The 6,444-nt window shown below is 40.3% G+C and overlaps 1 pseudogene; it reads right to left on the reverse strand.

Moving 5' to 3' along the window:
• Nucleotides 1-437: 437 nt before the first annotated feature.
• Nucleotides 438-2,637, reverse strand: LOC131153941 (alpha-amylase-like; annotated as a pseudogene).
• Between the last annotated feature and the right edge of the window lie 3,807 nt (nucleotides 2,638-6,444).

Genomic DNA, 6,444 nt, shown 5'->3' on the forward strand with positions numbered 1-6,444 from the left:
TCATTTTTAGGGTTATTGCACATAAAGTAGTTTCTAGTTATTTTAAAATCATGGTTAATTATATTTTTTTGGTGGCGAACTTGACTTTTCAAAAATAGTTGCATTTGAAATTGATAAGGTGGAGTGGAATGCACAGAATTATATTCTTTGGGTACAACCCTAGCTTCAACATCATTGACCTTCTTGCTTGATGCCCCCTCAACCATAGCAACATAGTCAACTATATCTTCGCAACATCCTCCAATGGTTTTGCCCCAAATGTCTTCTATATATATATATATATATATACTTGAGTACCCCTTTGCTTCTAGCTACATTTTTAGATTGAAAGTAAGGGGTTGATTGGGATTTTAACATTCCGGTGCCCCAGTAAACAATTACTAGATTCAAAAAGGTAAAGCAAATGGGGAAAAAAAAAATTATAATTTAGTACTTATTTAAGTTATTTTAAAGTAGTAAAAAATTATGCCATTTTCTGCCAAATGGAATCCTAAAGGGACAATGCTACCCACGTCAGTCTTTAGTCCAATCTTGAAAATTACTTTATTGCAACACAAATATCAGATTTTGCGGCAAAAATTTTTACACTACTAGTAGTTTGATCCCATTCTTCGTTCTAATTGCTATGAGCTTCGCAATTTCGTCCTTTAAACCTCAGTCCACAAAGTGGTGGTAGAACTGCATCCACAAAGAGAAAGGAGAACATAAGCATTAAGATATAATAAGAACTGACCAATTAAATATTATAGTGATAGCTAGTTTCCAAATAGAAATAAAATTATAATTACTCATCACACTTGGAGTTCCTGGGTGGGTGGGAATGTAAGCATAGCCTTGCATGACATTGTCTGATGGAAATGGCCACATTTTCTGTGTGGAACCTATATCATGATTGTCTATGAAAGTAAATGCATTTGTTGGGGACAAGCCTATTAGCCCGGAAGGTGCCCCATTTGAGTCCTTCAGTTGTCCAAGGTTACCCTCAACAGCGTTTTGGAGTACGCCCTTTGTCGCAAAATCAAATGCTAATACAACACCGCCTCCTGCACCATTCAACCATCCATTGATATCATCTCGATTCGAACTCCAAAATTCCCCTACTGCAAAACTCAGTTTAGTGTTTTGCATATACAACTTTGTGTATTGAGGGGCATATCCTTTGACAAAATCAAATCTCCACCTGCTAAAACCAATTTCGCTCTTCAGCCATTTCATCCAATTTGACAACTCCTTTTGAACTTGTGGATTGACATGGTCGATATCAAGAGTTGCCGCATAACCTTCTCCACTATTAGGATTTTCCGTGCCATCTAAATATTGAGTGTCATCCTTGCATATCATATGTGGACCCCAATCAAGTCGATTATCAGAGGTTCCTCCTTCGAAGATACACCATATTCCTCTCCCATCTTTACTAGTAGTGGTTATATGGTTTATAACTATGTTTGCTACAGATTGGATACCCTTGTCATGTAAAGCCCCCAAATAAGTGCTTTTAAGTCATTTTGACTCCCTTATTTTGATGAATCAAGGTCATACAACTTCCCAGGCAAATATCCTCTTAACATGGAGGACCAAAAAAAATAGAAAGTAAGTTTATTTCTAAAGATAAAAAATTTTAAATTAGAAGGGAATATTTTAGTTTGTATGCACCTTCCGAAGAAACTGATTGAGAAGGTGGGGGAAGCCAAACATGTGTAATTCCAGCTGCTGCAATATCACGTACAGAGTTTTTGAGAATGTTGTACCATCCCCCCCTTTTTTTAGATTCCCAATTAAAGCCCTAGTACACACATATTGTTAGAGTTGGAGCCAGAAGACAGCCAGGGGACACAGCTGGAGACGCGTTGCAAGCTAGCAGCTGAGTCAGAAACGCGGAGTATTTATCCACCATTAAACCTCTCCATTGTAATTTCCATTCATGATTAATTTTATCTTAAATATGATTTAAATTCCAAGCCTATATATAGAGGGTTGTGGAAGAAGTAAAATGTTGTGCAGAGAGAGCACAGAGAAGCTTAGAGAGAGTAGAGAGGAAGAAGGGAGGAAGAGAGAGAGTGTGTGAGAGTTGTAATTTTTTAGGCGATAGTGAATATTTAGTGTGTGCTCCGTGGACGTAAGTCGTTATTGACCGAACCACGTTGAAATTTTGGTGTCACTTTGATTTGGATGCTCACAGGTTCCTAACAAGTGGTATTAGAGCCCGGTTGGAGCAGGAAAGCTAGATCGAAAGTGATCCTGAAATCAAAGCTATGTCCAATTGATCAAAATTGCATTTTGAGCCCACCATCGCATTCAGGTCACCGAGACGAAGAGAAGGGAGCAGGCCAGAGCTCTAATGGAGTTCAGACGAAGGCTCACGTGCCATCATGTGCCCTGCCGGAGCACGATGCTTCACCACATGTCGGTCACGCGCCGGTGACCAGTCCCCCATGCGCTGCACGCGTCTTCCTCGCCTGATTTGCCTCGACCCGACCTAGAAAGAACTCGACCCGACCCAAAATCTGACTCATACCGGATCAACCCAAGATCCGGTTCCTGACCCGAATCTGACCCTCCGCCTCAGCGCACCATGTCAGCGAGGGACATGTCAGTTGGAGGTGCCATGTCAACAGAGGTGCCACCTTGCCACGTCATCGTGCCACGTAAGCGCCACGTCAACAGGTGCCACGTCAACTTGCCACGTCATCAATTGACCAAATTTGACCAGTTTGACCAAACTTTGACCGAGCTTTTCGGAGTTGTTTTGGGTCCATTTTTTTAGCGACTTGAACCATTTCTAGGGTTTTCTATCATTTCAAATCTAACCGCGCTATCCATTTGAACTAATTCTATCTCTAAATTAGTGAATCGAGATGTCGAATGAAAAGAGCTCAAAAATCAAAATGTTCAATAGGAACAATTTCGATTTCTAGAAGATGCAGATAGAAGATTATTTTTTTGGGAAGGAATTGCACTTACCGTTGAAGGGCAAGCCAACATCCATGAACGAGGACGAGTGGGAGTTGCTTGATTGGAAAGCCCTCAGAGCCATCAGAATGACGTTGTTGAAATCTGTGGCGTTCAATATCAAGCATATAACATCCACCAAATCTCTAATGGATGCGCTCTCTAATATGTACGAGCAGCTTTCAGCCACAAACAAGGTACATCTCATGAAAAGACTATTTACGATGAACATGTCTGCAGGTGAAAGTTTCAGCAGACAGTTGAATAACTTCAATGAGTTTTCTAATCAACTCGCCTCAGTCGGGATAACGTTTGATAATGAGATTCGGGCTCTACTGATTTTTAGTCAATTGCATGAAAGTTGGAATGATGTCGTTACTGCCATCAATAGCTCTGCAGGAAAATCTAAGCTTGTATACGATGAAGTCGTCAGCATGATTTTAATGGAGGAAATAAGAATACAGTCGAACCATGGCTCCACTTCGAGTTCAACCTTGAACATGTAGAGTTAAGGCAAAGGAAATAGGCATGGATGATCAAACAACCGTAGCAGATCTAGGCCCAGGCAACTTAAATCCATAAATCCCAGAGGTACGCAGGACACAGCTTCCCAGAGCACAAAAGTTATTAAGTGTTGGAACTATGGAAGGACTGGTCATTACAAGAACCAGTGCAGAAGTCAGAAGAAAGAATACGAGACGAGGGCAAAAACAGAAGCAAATATTGCTTCCAAAAATGATGAGATGTTGATCTGCTCTTTGGAGAGCAAGCAAGAGTCTTGGGTGTTAGACTCTGGAGCTTCATTCCATGCCACTTGCAACAGAAATTTCCTAGAGGAGTATACATCAGGTAATTTCGGTAAAGTTTATCTGGGCAATGATCAACCGTGCGACATTGCCGGTAAGGGGACAGTAAACATCAAAATGAATGGGTCAGTATGGAAACTAAGAGATGTCAGGTATATTCTAGACCTGAGGAAGAATTTGATCTCAGTCGGCCAATTGGCAGATGACGGCTATAACACATCTTTCATGGGTAATGAATGGAAAATTTTGAAGGGTGCATTGACAATTGCTTGAGGTAAGAAAAGTGGTACTCTTTATGTAACTCCTGATACATGTATGTCTATTACAGTTATTATAGGAAATGATGATAACAACTTATGGCATCAACGACTCGGACACCTGAGTGAGAAGGGACTCAAGGTAATGCACTCAAAGGGTAAGTTGAGTGATTTACAGTCGGTGCAGATTGACACATGTGAGGATTGCATATTTGGGAAAAAGAAGAGAGTCAGTTTCCAGACAAATATCAGTACCTCGAAGAAAGAGAGACTTGAGCTAGTCCATTCAGATGTATAGGGACCAACAACCATTTCGTCTATAGGAGGAAAGCATTACTTCATCACGTTTATCAATGATCATTCACGGAAGGTATGGGTTTACTTCCTGAAGTATAAATCTGATGTTTTTGATGCTTTTAGAATTTGGAAAGCGATGGTAGAAAATGAAACTGATTTGAAAATCACAAAGTTGAGAACAGATAACGGTGGAGAATATGTTGACACTGAGTTCAAGAAATTCTGTTATGAGCATGGTATCAAAATGGAAAGAACTGTTCTAGGTACGCCTCAACACAACGGTGTAGTAGAGCGGATGAATAGAACGTTGACAGAGAAAGCCAAAAGCATGAGTATGCAGTCAGGCCTGCCAAAAATGTTTTGGGCAGAAGCAGTCAACACAATAGCTTATTTGATCAATAAAAGTCCTTCAGTACCATTGGACTACAGTCTACCTGAAGAAGTTTGGAGTAACAAAGAGGCAAGACTTTCACATTTGAAAGTTTTTGGTTGTGTCGTATATGTACATGATCATGTCAGGAATAAGCTGGATCCGAAATCCCAGAAATGCACTTTCATCGGTTATGGTGGAGATGAATTTGGATATCGCATTTGGGATGATGAAAATAGAAAGGTAATCAGAAGCAGAGATTTGATTTTTGATGAAAAGATGATGTACAAGGATAGACACACAATCGAGTCTACAAAGTCTAAAACAACCTTTGTAGATGTGGATGATGTTTTAGAAGGTGTAAGGACACGTCAGCAGAACACAAAGAATCCTTAGTAGACTACCGAGATTCCTTAGGCAGAGGAACATGTGGAGCAGATTGTTGCACCACCACCACCTCCAACTCCAGCACCAGAGCTTAGGAGATCTTCTCAGCAGCATGTACCAAATAGAAGGTATGTGAACCATTTACTTCTTACAGATGGAGGAGAACCTGAATGCTATGTTGAAGCATGTCAGGCAGGAGATGCGAGCAAATGGGAGCTTGCATGAAAGACGAGATGAAGTCTCTTAACTCCAACAAAACATAGGAACTAGTTAAGTTGCCCAATGGTAAGAAGGTTCTTCACAACAAATGAGTTTATAGAATCAAAGAGGAGCATGATGGTTCCAGGAGGTACAAGGAAGGGATTGATTACACCGACATTTTTGCACCAGTTGTGAAGTTGACAACCATCAAATCTGTTCTGAGTATTGTTGCCTCAGAGGGTTTACATCTTGAACAGTTAGACATGAAGACAAAATTTTTTCATGGTGATCTTGATGAGGAAATCTATATGCAACAGCCAAAAGGTTTTTCATAAAAAGGCAAAGAGAATCTTGTATGCAAATTGAAAAAGAGTTTGTATGGTCTCAAACAAGCTCCTAGACAGTGGTACAAGAAATGCGACAATTGTAAGCAGAGGAACAATTTTCATAAATGCAATGCCGACCACTGCTACTACTTCAAAAGGTATTGTGCTAGTTATATTATTCTACTGTTATATGTCAATGATATGCTAGTTGCAAGATCAAATATAGAAGAGATCAGGAAATTGAAGAAGCAACTGTCAGAGGAATTTGATATGAAAGACTTGGGTCCTACAAAATAGATTCTTGAGATGCGGATCTCTAGAGATAAGCAACAAGGCACGTTGCAGTTATCTCAGTCAGAGTACATCAGCCGTGTTTTACAGAGGTTCAACATAAGCAGCGCCAAGGTTGTAAATACACCATTGGCAGGTCATTTCCGACTCTCAAAGAATCAGTCTCCCCAGACGGATGAAGAGAAAGACTTCATGACTAAGGTTCCATATGCCTCAGCCATTGGAAGTCTAATGTATGCTATGGTTGGTACCGAACCAGATATTGGCCAAGCAGTGGAAGTTGTCAGCAGGTATATGTCAAATCCAAGGAAGACACACTGGGAAGTAGTAAAGTGGATTTTGAGATATCTTTGTGGCACTTTTGATAAGTGCCTATGTTTCAGAAAAAGTGATCTGAAAATCTGAGGATTTGTAGATTCTGATTTTGCAGGTGAGATTGATCATTGCAGAAGCACCACAGGGTACATATTCACTGTTGGCTTAACGGCTGTTAGTTGGATGTCACAGATACAGAATATTGTTGTTTTATCCACTACAGAAGCTGAATATGTAGTAGTGAC

Source organism: Malania oleifera, chromosome 4, assembly GCF_029873635.1.
Source record: "Malania oleifera isolate guangnan ecotype guangnan chromosome 4, ASM2987363v1, whole genome shotgun sequence".
Taxonomy (NCBI): Eukaryota; Viridiplantae; Streptophyta; class Magnoliopsida; order Santalales; family Ximeniaceae; genus Malania; species Malania oleifera.